Source organism: Lissotriton vulgaris, chromosome 12 (genome assembly GCF_964263255.1).
Source record: "Lissotriton vulgaris chromosome 12, aLisVul1.2, whole genome shotgun sequence".
NCBI lineage: Eukaryota > Metazoa > Chordata > Amphibia > Caudata > Salamandridae > Lissotriton > Lissotriton vulgaris.
In genome coordinates this window covers 159,011,849-159,031,078 of record NC_141700.1, presented here as the reverse complement: position 1 = coordinate 159,031,078, position 19,230 = coordinate 159,011,849, and the positions used below count along the sequence as shown (strand labels likewise).

The 19,230-nt window shown below is 46.0% G+C and overlaps 1 pseudogene; it reads right to left on the bottom strand.

Moving 5' to 3' along the window:
• Positions 1-18,298: 18,298 nt before the first annotated feature.
• Positions 18,299-18,847, bottom strand: LOC147673749 (lactoylglutathione lyase pseudogene; annotated as a pseudogene).
• Positions 18,848-19,230: the final 383 nt, after the last annotated feature.

The following is a 19,230-nucleotide window of genomic DNA, read 5'->3' as shown; positions in this document are numbered from 1 at the left end:
CGGTCCTCCTCTGCCAACCCAGCACATCTGGAGCCGCTTATTAGGGAAGCCTGCGAGCGCCTCCCACTGAAACAAGGCGGACCAACCACTGACTGCCGACGACATAGAAAAGGGACCACCATGTCACACTTCAACCGAGGCACCTCAAGAAGCGGCTGAGGATTTCGAACAATTCGGACACGTATATATTATCGAGTCGATTGGGCTGTCTTTCGAAGAAAAAACGTGAATACGTGATAGAGGCACGACGCAGTTTTGTAAGTGTTGTATTTAATGAACACATAACACTTTGTACAAAAGTAGTAAACATTGTCGAAAGGCAATATGGTCAGTCACACAACTTGAAAGTTTACGGCATACACACACATATGACGCAGCACATGAACAACAATGCATGCAGACGCAGAGCAATGCTCTGTCATCCGTGCACAGACACTCAGACATTACTGGGGTGGGTGAAAACTGTAATCATGGATGAATGAGTCGATGGAAGAACAGGTGAGTGACCGAATGCGTTTTTCGATTACATGATTGAGTGAGCAGTTGAGTGGATGTTATTCATTGGTGAAAGAGCATGTGATGTCTGGGGGAGTTCTTGGATTGTTGCATGTGCATGGATTAACGAATGAATGATAAATAACTACATGAACCTATGGATGACTAAGTTAGTGACTGATGGTTGGGTTGCTGAGCGAATGAAAGAATAGGTGACTGGATAAGTTAAAGCAAACACTTCTGAGCAGGGGCGGCTCTAGGCTCATGGTGGCCCTGGGCAATGAGTGTACGTAGGGGGCCTCGGAAGAGGGGGTCAGGGCGGGGCAGAGCGCGGAGGCCAGTGAAGGGGGGGGTCATGGTGTTTTGAAGTGGAACAGAGCTGGAGGCCACCGAATCCCTGCCAGGGGCCGCCACACAAATATGTATCCATCCTCAGAGGATTATTATATTATGGATATATATTGGTGTGGTGGCCCCTGGGGTTTGGTGGCCCTGTGCAGGTGCACAGCTTGCACATGCCTAAGGCCGCCCCTGTTCTGAGTGAGTGCATGGCTGGTAAAATGTGTTCTCCTGTAGTTCTATCATGCTCCAGGCGACCAGAGTCTATCACAGGATGCCCTGCATACTCATCCTTCTGCACAAGGTGCCTACTTTAGGTGCCCTGCTCTAGCCTGTTGGCCACGCAGGGCTCAGGGCAGCACTCTCTGTCCTTCAGTGTAGGTAGCATGAAAGCGCAAACTCACCTCTGCGCAGACCCATGGTGACTAGTATGGCCTGGATCCCTACACTTGCCCCCTCTTTGGCCTTGTGCGAAGACACCCGCTGCCAGAGGGGTGTATACAAAGTCCTGGAAAAAGCAACAGAGCCCACCCTGAACTGAAAGAGTAGTTGAGTGTTAGGTAGTAGAGGTCACTCAGTTCCTGCAGTCGTAGCTCTCCCAGTTCCTCCTGGAGTGGCTTTGGAGACGGCGAGGTTGTCTGCACACCGGAGGACACAAAGATAGGGTGCTGCAACTCAGATTAAGTGCAGCCCTACAGTCAATGGAATCACATGGGAATCTTCCAGGTTTCTTCAGTAGTGTTGGTGAACTCTCACTTTCACTAATGTTTGTCGTCACCCAACTCAGTCAATTGGGAAGTGTTGTTACACCTGCGGGGAAATGGCACAAGTGGCTCAGTCCACGTTGTAAAGGCTGTTTACCGTATAGGAGCAGGTCTCCTTTTAACCTGAGTACCTCTAAGATAGAGATATGGTTTTAAATGGAGAAAGTGAAAAAAAGGACATCCCCTCCAGGAACGGGGTAGTTTGAGTCGTACCATGACAGAATTATTAATCGTAGAAATTTAAAAAGGACCATAATATCCAGGAGAGAACTTTGATCGACAGATAGGACAAGGTTGATTGGTGGAGGACAATCATACCTTATCTCCTATTTTATAAATAGGAGCTGATTGCCTATGCCGGTTGGCTAGTAATTTTTGTCTATTTTTAGCAATTGCAAATTCTAGATTAATTTTTCTCTACCTTTTATTAACCTTTCCAATGACCTTTATACTGTAGGTAGTGGATCATCTGCTTCCAAGGAGTCTGGAAGGGTTCGAGGACATAATGCAGTTAAGGCAAACAAAGGAGAGAAGCCAGTGGATGTATAGAGTGAGTTATTGTAGGTGAATTCAGCTGCAGGGAAGAAAGATTTCCAGTTGTCTTGAGTTGCGCCAACGTAACACTTTAAGAATTCTTTCAGAGTTCGATTTAGCCTCTATTTGCCCATTAGCTTGGGGATGAAAGGCGGAAGTTAAAGGTTTTGTATACCCAGTTTTAGAGATAAGGATTTCCAAAATGTAGACATATAGGCACTTGATCAGAAATGATTTTCAAGGGAAGTCCATGAAGTCGAAATATGTCCGATTAGAAGGTCTCAGCCATTTCTAATGCCACTGGTAATTCGGGGAGAGCAGAGAAATAAGCAACTTTAGCATATAAATCCACTGGAACCATTATTGTGGTACCGTTTTCAAACAGAGGCAGATCCACAATAACATCAGTAGAAACAATCTACCAAGGCTTGATAGGGATTTCAGGTGTTAATAATAATCCAGCATTTCTTTGTGTGTCATAATTACATTGGGTAACCACAATTCTGAAGAAGGAGGGACAAGGAGCAAATTGGAAATAGGTCCATGTACCAATGCTCCTGAATGTAATGTAAAATACTACAAACGGAACCAGTTCCTAAAGGAAAGTGAGAAGACGGCAGCCTATTACGGTTGCGAGTCAGGATAGGTGTCTCCAAAAAACAAGGAATGCGTGTGAAAGAGTGGGGAGTGATGCTCCTGTGTGTGTTGTGCCCTCACACACCCTTTCGAGTGTAAAGCATCATCATTGGGCACTGCTCCTCATGGGGGTGGCACTGCAGTCTCTCACGGGCCCTACAGGAGGGCACTCTGGTGGAGATCTTTTAGAGTTGCCGCAGTTGTGCATGTGGGTGTGTGGGCCAAGTGGTGAGTGTAAGTGAAGATAAAATAACCAGTTGTCGCGCTAACAATTGGTCCCTAATGGATCCCGGAGCACTTCATCAGGACCGTGAATAGTGATAGACTGACTGGGCAGGCTGTTAGGTCTCCAGGATTCAATTGGAGATCATTAACTCTCTCTCCCCACTCGAACACTACCCGCCAAAGAAGCCTTATTCCACCTTGGGGAGGGTTTGAACCAGAGTACATGAATAAGACATGTCTCAAACATATTCTGTTTATACAACCTCAATGAAGGTATGGTAGGAATATCGGGCGTCTCTCCCTGATTTCTCCCTCTTTCTATCACTATTCACGGTCCTGATGAAGCGCTCCGGGATCCATTAGGGACCAATTGTCAGCGCGAAACATGTCGACCACTTCTCACTTTTAACACCACAATAACACTGTTACACGGCTTAAAGGTAGTGGGAATCTATCTGTTTTTCCCCTCTCTATCAGCATAAAGTGCATCTCCATCCCCGTCCAGATTTTAGCTTAACCCAGAGGACCCTCTAATAAACATATTGGGGTACCAACGGGTTATTTTATCTTCACTTACACTCACCACTTGACCCACACACCCACATGCACAACTGCGGCAACTCCTAAAAGATCTACACCAGAGTGCCCTCCTGTAGGGCCCGTGAGGGACTGCAGCACCGCCCCCACGAGGAGCAGTTCCCAATGATGATGCTTTACACTCAAAAGGGTGTGTGAGGGCACAACACACACAGGAGTACCACTCCCCACTCTTTCACACTCATTCCTTGTTTTTGGAGATACCTATCCTGATTTGCAACCGTAATAGGCTGCCGTCTTCTCACTTTCCTTTGGGAACTGGTACCATTTGTAGTATTTTATAATTACTTTGGGCACAGATCTTGCAAGAACTGACACACCTAGTGACATTGTGGTGAAGAGAAGGCCACCAGAACTCGCTTCTGAATAGATCTCCAGTAACTCTTCTTCCTCCATGTCTAGAGATTAAGGAATCATGGCGCAATTGAAGTATTACACTTTGTGAATGTTTCAAATGAATAAAGAATTTATTTTTTAACAAAAATCAGACCATTTGTATTCTTTATCAAAAATCGAGGAAAGTGTTTGTCTAGGTCATTAAGATTAAGGCCTTTGGTTTCTTGGCAGATAGGTTCTAGAATTGTGGCAATAATTAATTAAATGAAGGCCTGAGTAGAAGAGATCTTGTCATCTACAATGGAAGTCTTTGATTCAGGATACCATCTAGACAGGGAATTAGAAACCACATTTTCTGAACCAGGACTGTAGGCTAGAATAACAATCAAATTGTTAAAAAAAGAATGCCCAGTGGGCTTGTCTGCCATTCTGACATTCAGCCTTTCGGAGGACTTGTTGTTTTTTTTTTTTAACTTGTTTTTTTGGGTAACATTGCATCATATCTTATCATATACATTTATCGTATACATATCACATGACATCCATCATACTTGTTGATTTCTATGGTTAGTGCGGATAGTAACTCTGAACTTGCTTGCATGTAAAACTGATGTCAACTCTATAAAGGCTGATTTACTAGCAAGAAGTTCTTTTTCCAAAACAAAATAATTTCTTTCTGGTGTAGAGAATTTTCATGAGAAGAGGCTGATGGGGAATTCTGCACCATGTTGCCCGAGCTGAATCAAGACAGCTCTTATCGCTTGGTCAGAGGTATCCCTCTCGAGAATGAGGGGCTTAGAGGCATCAGGTTGTTTTCAGATAAAATCTTCCTTAAACCTTTCATCATCACTATGATTCCATTGAAAGATCGTGTTCCTTTTGAGTAGATCAGTGATGGAAGAGACTAATTTGAGGACATTTCTGATGAATTTTCAATAGTAATTCGCTGGACCTAAAAAGGTTTGGGTTTCCTTTACCGAAGGAATGGGCCAGCAAAGATTGGTTCAAACTTTCCAGGAGTCAATAGCTGTGCCTTCTGAGGAAAGTATATAGACTAAATATTCTACTGAAACCTACCCCAAAATGCACTTCTTGGGATTAGCACTTATTCTCTTTTAGACGCTGAAGTACTTGTTTGACGAAGGCTGAGTTGTCTACTGGTTCTTTGGAAAAAAATAGAATGTAATCTAAATAGACGACCACGGTCTAGAGAATTCAGTCAGAAAACATTGGATTCATAAAGTGCTGAAAGACATCTGGGTCATTGAAGATGCCGAAGGGCATTACACGATAGTCATAATGCCCAAAAGGTTTTCTAAAAGCTGGCTTCCACTCCTCAACTGAGCGAATCCGGAGCAAGTGATAGGCTCCTCTTCGGTATGATTTAGTGAATATTTTAGCCTTTTGTACTACCTTAAGAATATCAGAAATGAGAGGCAGGGGATAATGATCCTTTATGATTACTAAATTTAAACCACTGTAGTCCTGTCCTCAAGCTTACATCATGGGACCCCGAGTCGAAAATCCACATCACACCCTAGCAGGGAAGTCTGTGACTTCTCTGTAGTCATGCTATTTGCGGCCAAGCGATGAGAGGGTGACTGGTTGTTTTTTTAATTTTTTTTATTTAAGGTAAAGAGTGGATCCTTCCTATGCCAGGTCACGAAGTCTCTTCTACCAGATAGATGTAGTGAATTGCTTTATTTGAGATAATAGGCATAGCCCTCGCAAAACATAGGCAATATGAATACATGAAACATATCCAATTAAAGCTGCGTAATGTTTCCAAGTGGATAACTGGGGTGCCTCTATGCACTCAAACTAGGCTTGGTGGAGTAGAAACTGAGCATCGCCCTAGGTAGCAATTAAGGTACCCCCGGTATTCTATTTCATTACATGTCCATATTGACTGAAAACGTATCTCTCATCCTGAAATCACAAACTGAGGTTGTGTCGCAAAATCCCTCCACCCAATCTTATGTAGCGGAGTGCAAAATTCCTATCAGGGTATAGCCATAATGCAGAGAAGTGGATAAGCTTTACAGAGATTGGTACAAGGACTAAAACGTGTCTGCAAATGTTGATGTGCAAAATTCCGATCAGAATACTGCCAAAAATGTAGATAAGAGGAGAGGTTTTTATGAAGGTTGGAACATGGAATAAAGCATGTGAGCTAAAGTTCCTGGTCTTCCTAAAATGTCTGGACATACAGAATGTTTCCTGATACATTGTGGTAGCATGACCTCATTACTGATGAAACTCCTGATATATTCTTTCTGACGGAGACTTGGCTTAATGGGGATATGGTAGCTGAGCCAAATTTAGCTCTGCCTCCGGATTACTCTATCTGTATGATAAACAGAGAGACTAGGGGGGCGGCATCGCAGTGATTTTTAACTCCTGCTACTCCTGTCTTTTCACTAAGGAAACAGTAGAGGGGTACGAATTAGCATGTTTCAGCATTACCGTGGGCTCTCATTTGACTCTTTCAGAGATCCTGGTGTACAGGCCACCAGGGCAAGCCATTAGTTTTAAAAATGCACTTTTGGAGGTGGTAGGCACGCTTGCCGTGGGGACTGCCAATTTTAGCATTCGGTTACTTGAATTTGCATTTTGATCTTGTGCAAGACAAGACCATCGGTAGCTTGATTGCAGATTTAGCTGCATTTCAGCAAAACCAACTGGTCGCTAGTCCCACGCATGTGGGTGGCCATTTGTCAGACCCTATTTTATCTAATATTGAGTCTGCAACTGTGGCGATTCCTACTCCCGTGGGCTGGTCTGACCATCTTTTGGTAGAAATGACCTTCCCTATATCGGAGCCGTTATGCAAGGCCGCCCAGCGACCTGTTTTTAAACGGCCTTGGCGGAAATTGAGATTAGAGGGCTTTCATGCACTTCTTAGGGCTGACCCTTTAGGTCCTTTTAATATTGTGGAGTCAGGTTAGGAGGTGTTTTGTGCCTGGATCAATCGGGCGCTGGACTCCCTCATTCCGGCGGGCTGGTTTAAGGGTCGCCTTCAGTATTCCAGCCCTTGGTACAATGATGCTTTGACTATATTGAGGAAGTCCTGTAAAAGAACAGAGCGAGCGCGAATGGAGGAAAGACTATGATCCTCGGAAAAAAGCACACTATTTTGCCGAAATTAAATCATACCATAGAGCCATCTGTAAGACTCGGGCAGCCTATTATGCCAATGAGATCAAGCTTAGCTCGAACCCTGCTAAATGCATTTTCAAGATTTTAAAAGATCTCAGAGCCGGGAAAAACTCGGCGCCTATAATCGCATCTGAACTCCGTTGTGAAGAGCTGGCCTCCTTTTTTGTGGAGAAAGTGCGTGCTATTTGTAGGTCCTTTCCTTTAAAGGCCTCTCCTCTTAGGCATATCCCTTCAAGACCGGGGCCGAGTTCCAGTCTTATGGTCATTCCTGAGATTTCTTATGAGGAGCTTATTAGGCTGAGTGCGAAAATTAAATCTGGCTCTCCAGCTGACCCTCTAAAGCCTGCGCAGTTTAGGGAGTCCTTTCTGCTTTTTCTGACTCCTCTTGGTCAGATAATTAACTCTTCCTTCTCTTCAGCCATGGTGCCGGCGCGGTGGAAGCAGGCATGGGTGTCCCCCATTCTTAAGAAACCGCGCTGGACTCGGCTAAACCTGAGAACTTCAGACCTATATCTCTTCTTCCCTGGGTGGCGAAGGTTGCGGAGGCACATGTTAACATCACACTAACCAACTTTTTGCATTCCAATAACATTCTGGATGCATCGCAAAATGGCTTCAGTTCCGGCCATAGTACAGAGACTGCTCTCCTGGCCATGACTGAACACCTGCGGACCATTCTTGATTTTGGTCAGACGGCGGCACTGATCCAGGTGGATCTTAGTGCCGCCTTCGACACGGTCTCGCATGGTGTTCTGCTACAACGTCTGGAGGAGGCAGGTATTATAGGCCTGGCTCTGGAATGGTTTAGATCTTTTTTGACCGGAAGATCCTTCCGAGTCTCTACTCCCCCACTTCTATCACAGGTCCATTCCATTGAGTAGGGGGTACCTCAGGGCTCTGCTCTGAGTCCCACATTGTTTAACCTGTATGTTCAGCCACTAACGGCGGTCATCAGGCAGTGGGACCTTTTGATGGTCTCATATGCGGACGACACGCAGCTAGTGGTTGCACTGGCTGAAGGTTCTACCTTGAACGCCTCTAGGTTCAGAAATGGCCTGAAGGCCGAGGCTGAATAAATGAGTACCAATTAAATGCAAATAAAACTGAAGTTCTGTTAGTCAGAAAGGATGCAAGCTTATGGGATGAGCACTGGTGGCCGAATGCTCTAGGCAAGACTCCAGAAACTAAGGAGGAGGTTAAGAACTTGGGGGTGTGGATTGATTCTTCTCTTAGCTTCCGAATCCACACCAAAAAAGTTGCCGGTACATGTTTCGGCCTTTTGCGAGGTCTTAAATGAGGTTTTTTGAACCCTCAACACGTCAGCTGATAGTCCAGTCGACTATTAATTCTGGTCTGGTCTATGCTAGTTCCCTGTTATTGGGGGCTAATCAAGCTGAGATTATCCGGATGCAGCGTATCCAAAACGCGGCGGCCAGAGCCTTGTTGGGGCTCCCTCGGTTCTGTCCCATTGCTGATACCATCCGGAAACTTCATTGGCTCCCTATGGCAGAGCGGATTCAATTTAAGACTTTATGTCTTTCTTTTAAGTTCCTGAAACTTGCAACGCCTAATCTGCTCTGCAATTTGCTGACCCCGTATGTTCCACCCCGCGCGTTGCGTTCTTTGGGGAAGCATCTGGTCACTGTTCCCCGTGTGAAGCGTTGCAGAGCGGGAGGACGTTCCTTCCGTTGCTTGGCGGCCAAATTATGGAACTCCTTGCCGGTTCATATACGTGGTTTGGAGGGTCTGTCGGATTTTAGGAAAGCTATCAAAACATACCTCTTTCCTGTAAAATAGCTCTCTGTTCTCTATTTTTGTTAGAGCTTTCCAGCTGTAGTAACCAGGTTCGTTTTTAGGTCTCGGCGTCAACGCGCGGAAGCGCGTCTCCGCCGAGATCTTTTGTCAGCGACTATCATTCCCAGGAGACAGTCCTGGCCACGCGCATCCTTCCAGGCGATTTGTAACTGGAACGCGCGCTGTGGCCAGGCGCTGTCTCCTGGGAAGCGCAAGCACCCCACACGCATGCGCATACACACACACAAGCGCCCATGCACGCACGCACATACATACATACAGAGACACCCCCCCTGACACATACACACACGCGCGCACACACACACACACACACACACACACACGTGCACCGAGGCCCCCCCCCTCCCTCCCTCCCTCCCCCGCCGTCACCGTCGCACGCATACATACACACACGAGCATACACGCACACACACACACGCACCAAGCCCCCCCAGCCTTTTTTTGAACTTACCTGGCCAATGTCGGGGACTCTGCTCACCACGCGGCGCCCAACCTCCTGCTGGCGCGGCCCCGGGGCTCCACACCGCTCACAGGAGCCCCGGGCCGCGAGACGCAACGACTCCGCCTGCCGCCTCCTTCCGGTCTGAACGTGGCCCCGCCCCCGTCACAGGCGACCGTGCCTGACTTCCGGGGCGGCCGCGGCGGCATTCCGGGGGCATACTCAATTCTATATTTAAAGTGCCTCCTACTGTGTAATGTGACAGGCGGCCTGAAATTATGTTTTGCGAGACGTTTTTATGATGTAAACTTTTAAAAGATCTCTTTGAAAGAAGAATTTGCAGACTAAACAAAACGACGGCATTGGAGACAAACAGGAAATGTACCCGAATTTTACAAACAAAAGACGAAGTATGGAACGAAATAGTGACAAGGAAATAGAACAGTCTCTCACAAAAGTATGCAGAAAACGGTGAGACCTATTAAATGAGTGCAGAGTGAGTGCAGAGTTGTAATGCAGAGTAGTGAGTAGTGAGTGCAGAGTGGTAATGCAGAGTAGTGAGTGCAGAGTAGTGAGTGCAGAGTAGTGAGTGCTGAGTGCAGAGTAGTGAGTGCAGAGTAGTGAGTGCAGAGTAGTGAGTGCAGAGTAGTGAGTGCAGAGTAGTGAGTGCAGAGTGCTGAGTGCAGTGTAGTGAGTGCAATGTAGTGAGTGCAGAGTAGTGAGTGCAGAGTAGTGAGTGCAGAGTAGTGAGTGCAGAGTAGTGAGTGCAGAGTGCAGTGTAGTGAGTGCAGTGTAGTGAGTGCAGTGTAGTGAGTGCAGTGTAGTGAGTGCAGAGTAGTGAGTGCAGAGTAGTGAGTGCAGAGTAGTGAGTGCAGAGTGCAGAGTAGTGAGTGCAGAGTAGTGAGTGCAGAGTAGTGAGTGCAGAGTAGTGAGTGCAGAGTAGTGAGTGCAGAGTGCTGAGTGCAGAGTGCTGAGTGCAGTGTAGTGAGTGCAATGTAGTGAGTGCAGAGTAGTGAGTGCAGAGTAGTGAGTGCAGAGTAGTGAGTGCAGAGTGCAGTGTAGTGAGTGCAGTGTAGTGAGTGCAGTGTAGTGAGTGCAGAGTAGTGAGTGCAGAGTAGTGAGTGCAGAGTAGTGAGTGCAGAGTGCAGAGTAGTGAGTGCAGAGTAGTGAGTGCAGAGTAGTGAGTGCAGAGTAGTGAGTGCAGAGTAGTGAGTGCAGAGTAGTGAGTGCAGAGTGCAGAGTAGTGAGTGCAGAGTAGTGAGTAGTGAGTGCAGAGTAGTGAGTGCAGAGTAGTGAGTAGTGAGTGCAGAGTAGTGAGTGCAGAGTGCAGAGTAGTGAGTGCAGAGTAGTGAGTGCAGAGTAGTGAGTGCAGAGTAGTGAGTGCAGAGTAGTGAGTGCAGAGTAGTGAGTGCAGAGTGGTAATGCAGAGTAGTGAGTGCAGAGTAGTGAGTGCAGAGTAGTGAGTACAGAGTGGTAATGCAGAGTAGTGAGTAGTGAGTGCAGAGTAGTGAGTGCAGAGTAGTGAGTGCAGAGTAGTGAGTGCAGAGTAGTGAGTGCAGAGTAGTGAGTGCAGAGTGCAGAGTAGTGAGTGCAGAGTAGTGAGTGCAGTGTAGTGAGTGCAGAGTAGTGAGTGCAGAGTAGTGAGTGCAGAGTAGTGAGTGCAGAGTAGTGAGTTCAGAGTAGTGAGTGCAGAGTAGTGAGTGCAGAGTGCAGAGTAGTGAGTGCAGAGTGCAGAGTAGTGAGTGCAGAGTAGTGAGTGCAGAGTGCAGAGTAGTGAGTGCAGAGTAGTGAGTGCAGAGTAGTGAGTGCAGAGTGCAGAGTAGTGAGTGCAGAGTAGTGAGTGCAGAGTGCAGAGTAGTGAGTGCAGAGTAGTGAGTGCAGAGTAGTGAGTGCAGAGTAGTGAGTGCAGAGTGCAGAGTAGTGAGTGCAGAGTAGTGAGTGCAGAGTAGTGAGTGCAGAGTAGTGAGTGCAGAGTGCAGAGTAGTGAGTGCAGAGTAGTGAGTGCAGAGTAGTGAGTGCAGAGTAGTGAGTGCAGAGTAGTGAGTGCTGAGTGCTGAGTGCAGAGTAGTGAGTGCAGAGTAGTGAGTGCAGAGTAGTGAGTGCAGAGTAGTGAGTGCAGAGTAGTGAGTGCAGTAGTGAGTGCAGAGTAGTGAGTGCAGAGTAGTGAGTGCAGAGTAGTGAGTGCAGAGTAGTGAGTGCAGAGTAGTGAGTAGTGAGTGCAGAGTAGTGAGTGCAGAGTAGTGAGTGCAGAGTAGTGAGTAGTGAGTGCAGAGTAGTGAGTGCAGAGTAGTGAGTGCAGAGTAGTGAGTGCAGAGTAGTGAGTGCAGAGTAGTGAGTGCAGAGTGCAGAGTAGTGAGTGCAGAGTGCAGAGTAGTGAGTGCAGAGTAGTGAGTGCAGAGTAGTGAGTGCAGAGTAGTGAGTGCAGAGTAGTGAGTGCAGAGTAGTGAGTGCAGAGTGGTAATGCAGAGTAGTGAGTGCAGAGTAGTGAGTGCAGAGTAGTGAGTGCAGAGTAGTGAGTGCAGAGTGGTAATGCAGAGTAGTGAGTAGTGAGTGCAGAGTAGTGAGTGCAGAGTAGTGAGTGCAGAGTAGTGAGTGCAGAGTAGTGAGTGCAGAGTGCAGAGTAGTGAGTGCAGAGTGCAGAGTAGTGAGTGCAGAGTGCAGAGTAGTGAGTGCAGAGTAGTGAGTGCAGAGTAGTGAGTGCAGAGTAGTGAGTGCTGAGTGCAGAGTAGTGAGTGCAGAGTAGTGAGTGCTGAGTGCAGAGTAGTGAGTGCAGAGTAGTGAGTGCAGAGTAGTGAGTGCAGAGTAGTGAGTGCAGAGTAGTGAGTGCAGAATAGTGAGTGCAGAGTAGTGAGTGCAGAGTAGTGAGTGCAGAGTAGTGAGTGCAGAGTAGTGAGTAGTGAGTGCAGAGTAGTGAGTGCAGAGTAGTGAGTAGTGAGTGCAGAGTAGTGAGTGCAGAGTAGTGAGTGCAGAGTAGTGAGTGCAGAGTAGTGAGTGCAGAGTAGTGAGTGCAGAGTGCAGAGTAGTGAGTGCAGAGTAGTGAGTGCAGAGTGCAGAGTAGTGAGTGCAGAGTAGTGAGTGCAGAGTAGTGAGTGCAGAGTAGTGAGTGCAGAGTAGTGAGTGCAGAGTAGTGAGTGCAGAGTAGTGAGTGCAGAGTGGTAATGCAGAGTAGTGAGTGCAGAGTAGTGAGTGCAGAGTAGTGAGTGCAGAGTAGTGAGTGCAGAGTGGTAATGCAGAGTAGTGAGTAGTGAGTGCAGAGTAGTGAGTGCAGAGTAGTGAGTGCAGAGTAGTGAGTGCAGAGTAGTGAGTGCAGAGTAGTGAGTGCAGAGTGCAGAGTAGTGAGCGCAGAGTGCAGAGTAGTGAGTGCAGAGTAGTGAGTGCAGAGTAGTGAGTGCAGAGTAGTGAGTGCAGAGTAGTGAGTGCAGAGTAGTGAGTGCAGAGTGCAGAGTAGTGAGTGCAGAGTAGTGAGTGCAGAGTAGTGAGTGCAGAATAGTGAGTGCAGAGTAGTGAGTGCAGAGTAGTGAGTAGTGAGTGCAGAGTAGTGAGTGCAGAGTAGTGAGTGCAGAGTAGTGAGTGCAGAGTAGTGAGTGCAGAGTAGTGAGTAGTGAGTGCAGAGTAGTGAGTGCAGAGTAGTGAGTGCAGAGTAGTGAGTGCAGAGTAGTGAGTGCAGAGTAGTGAGTAGTGAGTGTGCAGAGTAGTGAGTGCAGAGAGAGTGTGCAGAGTAGTGAGTGCAGAGTAGTGAGTGCAGAGTAGTGAGTGCAGAGTAGTGAGTGCAGAGTAGTGAGTGCAGAGTAGTGAGTAGTGAGTGCAGAGTAGTGAGTGCAGAGTAGTGAGTGCAGAGTAGTGAGTGCAGAGTAGTGAGTGCAGAGTAGTGAGTGCAGAGTAGTGAGTGCAGAGTAGTGAGTAGTGAGTGCAGAGTAGTGAGTGCAGAGTAGTGAGTGCAGAGTAGTGAGTAGTGAGTGCAGAGTAGTGAATGCAGAGTAGTGAGTAGTGCGTGTGCAGAGTAGTGAGTGCAGAGAGAGTGTGCAGAGTAGTGAGTGCAGAGTAGTGAGTAGTGAGTGCAGAGTAGTGAGTAGTGAGTGCAGAGTAGTGAGTAGTGAGTGCAGAGTAGTGAGTAGTGAGTGCAGAGTAGTGAGTAGTGAGTGTGCAGAGTAGTGAGTGCAGAGAGAGTGTGCAGAGTAGTGAGTGCAGAGTAGTGAGTGCATAGTGAGTGCAGAGTGGTAATGCAGAGTAGTGAGTGCAGAGTGGTAATGCAGAGTAGTGAGTAGTGAGTGTGCAGAGTAGTGAGTACAGAGAGAGTGTGCAGAGTGAGTGTGCAGAGTAGTGAGTAGTGAGTGTGCAGAGTAGTGAGTGCAGAGAGAGTGTGCAGAGTAGTGAGTGCAGAGTAGTGAGTGCAGAGTAGTGAGTGCAGAGTAGTGAGTAGTGAGTGCAGAGTAGTGAGTAGTGAGTGCAGAGTAGTGAGTAGTGAGTGCAGAGTAGTGAGTATTGAGTGTGCAGAGTAGTGAGTGCAGAGTGAGTGTGCAGAGTAGTGAGTGCAGAGTGAGTGTGCAGAGCAGTGAGTGCAGAGTGAGTGTGCAGAGCAGTGAGTGCAGAGTGAGTGTGCAGAGCAGTGAGTGCAGAGTGAGTGTGCAGAGCATTGTGTGCTGTTGAGTGCAGAGTGCTGTGTATTGGCAATGTTAATGACAATGCCATTTATTTTTGTTTTAAAGAAAAAAAAATGTCATGAGCAATGCCAATAGCTCTACCTTTAATGATGCCGAGACCATTGCATTGCAAATGCTTGTTTGTTGTTGTTGGAAGCGCCGGGACGCCCCTTTGCTGGGGCAGCTGTGCGCTATATAAGCTCTGATAACATAACATAACATAACATAACATAACATAACATTTGTCCTCTGAGTCAGAAATCAACATGGAACCAAACAAGTGCTACCAGGGCAAAATCTCCCAATTTCTGGGAATTCAGGTATGTAAGATGGGAACCCTTCCCATCCCCAGTTTACAGGTTCAGCAGCCAAATTAATACGACTTACCTTTGGCATCTCAATTGAGTCTTATGCCTTTGGACATGGGAAAATGGACTGCCTTCTGATAACTATTGTGTGCCCATGAACCATACTATGGTCCAACTGCTCATGCCCAACTACATGACCTATGTAATGTATGGCTTTCTGTGCCATCAATCCCCTTTCTTTATTTCCTTTAAAAGCACATTACTCATTTTCCAGCATTGACATGTCCTATTTCCGGTAGTGAAAAGTGACCCAAATATTGACAGCACTGCCTGGACCATGATTAATAGTAAGAGAGTGAGTTATTGTGTTATGGGTTTCCAAGCCCCAATCTCTCAACTTGATGCAACTAGTGAGTCAGGGGTGTTTACTATTAGGGATCTATAAAGTTGTGATATACTCAGTCGATCCAAGGGTTCCTTCATTACCTTGATCTCCAGTGGGTTATGTTCCTGAACATCTCTCAACTCTCCTTTATATTTAGTTAATGCATATCTTAATTGCAAATACCTGTAAAATTATGACTTGTGAAGATTGAAGCCTGCACTAAGCTGCTCAAATGACTTAAAATGCTCTAGTTTCCAGACATCCCCACTGGAGGACATTCCTATAAGGTACCATACCTTGAGCCCCGGCAACTGTGCCACATGCTTTAACTTAGTCCCGGTCCAGAGCGGTGTTTGATTGATTAGTCAGTTTATTTATTCATTGAGTGTGTCTTAAGGCATCTTGCCAGCAGAGAACAGAATTATGGTTATAGTTGGTAGAGAAACTGGGAGGAGCCCCAACGTATAAGAAATGCTGGGTCCCCACCTCTTCTGTAGTCTCTAGTTCTATTCCCAATACAGGGTCTGATCTAGGGTCGGTCTGGGTCAAACATTTGTACCAGGCACCAAAATTAAAGTGTCCTCAATCAGTGAACTGGATACCCAAAACAGTGGCCCACATTTGCAATTCAGGCGAGTTTTGAAATTGTAAAGGCAAGCTGTAACGGCGTTTTTCATGGCATTGCAGACAGCAAACAATATTTGTGTTAACATCAGGAAAATTAACAGTGAAAACCTGCCCACGTGCCCATAAAACAGGCCCACACCCTGCTAAAAAACACTGCCCACACACTGATCTGTCAGACCAGCAAATCAGGCACTGCCTGATTGCCCTATAGGCCAGTCGACACTGGTCTGATCTATTCCCAAACAGCCAGTCTGTGATCGGGACCAGTTGAGCTTCCCAGTAACAAAAATCTGATGTCTGGCATCCCCAGGCCCTGTCGTAAACTAGCTTGGTGTGAATCCAGAAAGAGACCTTGAGTCCCTTCCCGGCCTATAGGATTTATGTAATTAATGCCTGGAGTCTCAGAAATAAAGAGTGTGGGATGGGTATTGGGAATCATTCCTCCAATTACTCTCAAGTTTGCCTCATCAAAGGGGATATATTCACCTCTTTTGTCACGTGTTGATCCAGGGTGATCTTGAACCCCAAATATTGGAATCGTTCAACAGTGACCTGTACCTGTGTGTGATTGGGGAAACTGTGGTGCTGGGACAGCAAGTTGAGCATAAGTCAATTTACTCCAATTCACCACCATCCCTGATGCTTCTCTATATGGCTCAAAGATTCTTACTAATCACCGCAATGAGACTGGAGGACTCTGTAGGAAGAGAAGAACATTGTCTTCCACTTGGCCATTGAAATCCACCTATCTCTCTAGAAACACTCAGCCAAAGGTTCAATAGCCAAAGTGAATAGAAGTGGAGAGAAGAGGCATCCCTGTTGTGTCCCTCGCTCTACGGGGATAGATGCAGACAGGACCCCATTTATTTTCTGCTGGGCAGTCAGAGCCTCATATCAGGCTCATACATATTTCACAAACCTTGGACCAAGATTCGTTTTTTAGAGTACACTGAGCAGAAAAGGCCAATGTACAGTATCAAAGGCTTTTTCAGAATTCACTAGTAGAATTGTGGCAAATGCCATTTGTACAAGGCATAGGCACTGCCTAGTACGTCTGCCAGACATAAAGCCATTTTTATCCTCGTGTACTAGTTTCCGTATTACCTTGACTAATCTGTTGGCATGAAGTTTGGTCAGCTGTTTTGTTTCAACATTAGGAAGGGAACTGGGTCAGTATGACCCACTCTCCTCTGTTTTTTTAATTAGTTTTGATAATAGTCATAGTTGTCACCCCACTAGATCTCCTGACAGTGAGACTGTGCCCCGTTTCCTCAAATTGTTTTAGGTGGTGTGGGAATAGCAGTTTGGGCCAGTTGTCTTACTAGATGGTGTCTGTACAATAGCCTCATGGACCGCTTCCAGGGAAAGTGTTGGTCTATCTCTCTACGTCCCTCTTAATCATCAAGTCCCTCACAGGGGAATGCAGTTCCTCTAGAGGCATGGGCAATCGTCTACGATAAAATGCTTTGTAATATTCGACAAACACCTCCACAATCTCTAGGGAGTCCGTAACTCGTTGGCAGTCTCTGCTTCAGAGTTTCTGAATAATATTCACTGCTCTGTCTCTTTGAGACATCCATTACATTTGCTTGCTGGCCCTATTTCCCAGGTCCTATCCCATGTATCTGGTTATTTTCTAGGCCATTCTGGCCGTTGTTGTGTAATATGTGGTATCCCCCTGGTATCGTGTATCCCCTGCACTTCGGCTTTCTTCGGAGAATACATTCAGCCCGTGCAGGATCAGACATAAGCAGTCGATCTCTGCTCGGGCTGAGTGCGGGGATACACGATTTCACTGGATACGAAACGGAGCTAAGAAGGCTATTAATTACTCACGTTTGTTTAATGTAGGAGTCAATGCTGCACATGAAAATACACAGGAAGCAATTAATTACGCGACGTTTCTTTATTAAAAGAGTCGATTCTGCACATGAAGAGACAGGACGCAAATCTCGAGTAGAACAAAGAAAGAAACACGAAATAAATAAAAAAAAGTATACGCATGCACGGAGTGAAATAATTAAGTGTATTTTCGAGGCATGCATGGAGTGAAATAATGGAGTAAGTTTTCGAGGCATGCACCAAATGAAAGAATCGAACGAGGCATGCACGAAGTGAAAGAGTACATTTTCAAGGAGAAAAAGTACATTTTCAAGGCGAAAACAAAGAGATGCGACCATGTATGGAAACGCAGTTAATGGCTAGATTACATAAATAAACTCTTATTTCATGCATTTTACGTTCTTTTTTTAATTATATTGGTTTTATTGTGAATCTTTTTTTATTTGCTCACACTGTGGCTCTTACCTGTGAGCGTTCTGACATTCGTACGATTAGTGTGACTCTGCTTTTAACACTTACTTTTTTGATAACACATCTGCCCATCTTTGTGTACTGTGCAGTGCGGCTCAACTCAGATTTAACATATTACAGCATCAAAAATTCAAGTGAACAATTTCCACCAGTCGAGTTTTGGATTTGAAAGAGGCCAAAAGATAGGAGAAAACAATGCTTATCGCCGAAATAAGAATATTCTGCTTAAATGTCAGACGACATTCTGAAACATGTGAAATAGGTTGATGACTGATGTGCTGTGGTGAAATGCATGCTGTAATGACACATTTGCGTAAAGTAATGTGCACACCACCACCACTCGGAAACATGTTTGCATTTTTATATATCTGTTACTTTTCTACAAAACATTAGAAAAATATAGTAACGCCATGTTCCTGAGGTTGTACAATATACAAACCTTTTTCAGCAGAAGGCTGGCCTATACAAGATGTTCACAGCACTCAGGAAAGATGACAAAATCACAAAAGAAAAAAAAGGGAGAAATGCGGAGTTAGCCTTTTTTAAAAAGTGTTATGTCAAGTACAACAAAGATATGGAATTCCAATATTTCTAACAAGTAGTGTTTTTATCGTACAGGCTCATTTTCAGCCTCCTGGAGCGATCTCTTCGAACATTTGATGGCACGGACCCAAAAGCTAAGATCTTTATACAATATTTAACATGTTGTTGGGACTGAGGATTTCAATCCAGTAACCGTCAGGATCCTGTAGAAAAGCAAGTCCTTCCATTTTACCATCATCTGGTTGCTTCACAGATGTTACTCCCAGACCTTCAAATCTTTTACAAGCTGTGTAGACATCTTGAAATGCAATGCCGATGTGCCCAAATCCTCGAGGTTCAGAGCTTCCGTTATGATAACTCTTCTCTTCACTTCCCCAATTATGAGTCAGTTCTATTGTGGCCTTCCTGGAAAAAGTCCATGATGTTCGTTCTTTTGTATCGCTGGGGATATCCTTTTTGTGCCCATAACCCATGAAATAAAGTGAAAATTTCATAGATGAAAAATCACATTTCTGCAAGAGTGTCATTCCAAAAACTTTGGTGTAAAATTCTAATGACTTCTTAGGATCTTTTATCCTAAGCATAGTTTGCTCCATCAAGTAATCCTTAGTGCTGGGGTCCCAGTCGGTGCATGCGCCGGCCACGTCCTCTTTGGACAGGCCATGCAATTCCGGCGCCAGGACTTCGGACATGATGCTGCTGTGGCGGCAGGTTTCGGACGAAAGAGAGGAGACCTGACCCTGGGACTGAACTAAGCGATACCAAAGGGGATGATGGACAGAGCGTTTGAGCAAATCAAACACTCACCCCCAGTCAAGTGATCTGGGTTTAATCCATCAACATTCTTTAGCTCACTCCACCACCCCAGTTCAGATATGGCCATATGCAAATCAGTCTGACCCTGTGCCTCATGGGAAGAGTCCAGCCCGAACTGCCAAGCCATATCTTCCCTGGACCGGAAGCTAGCATCCTGGGACTGGTTTCGGGTTCATAACCTTCATCAGCCAGGCTATCTTGAATCCAGTGGCAAAGCGAGCAAGGGACCCACGTCTGGGCATACCCTGCCAACTTAGGG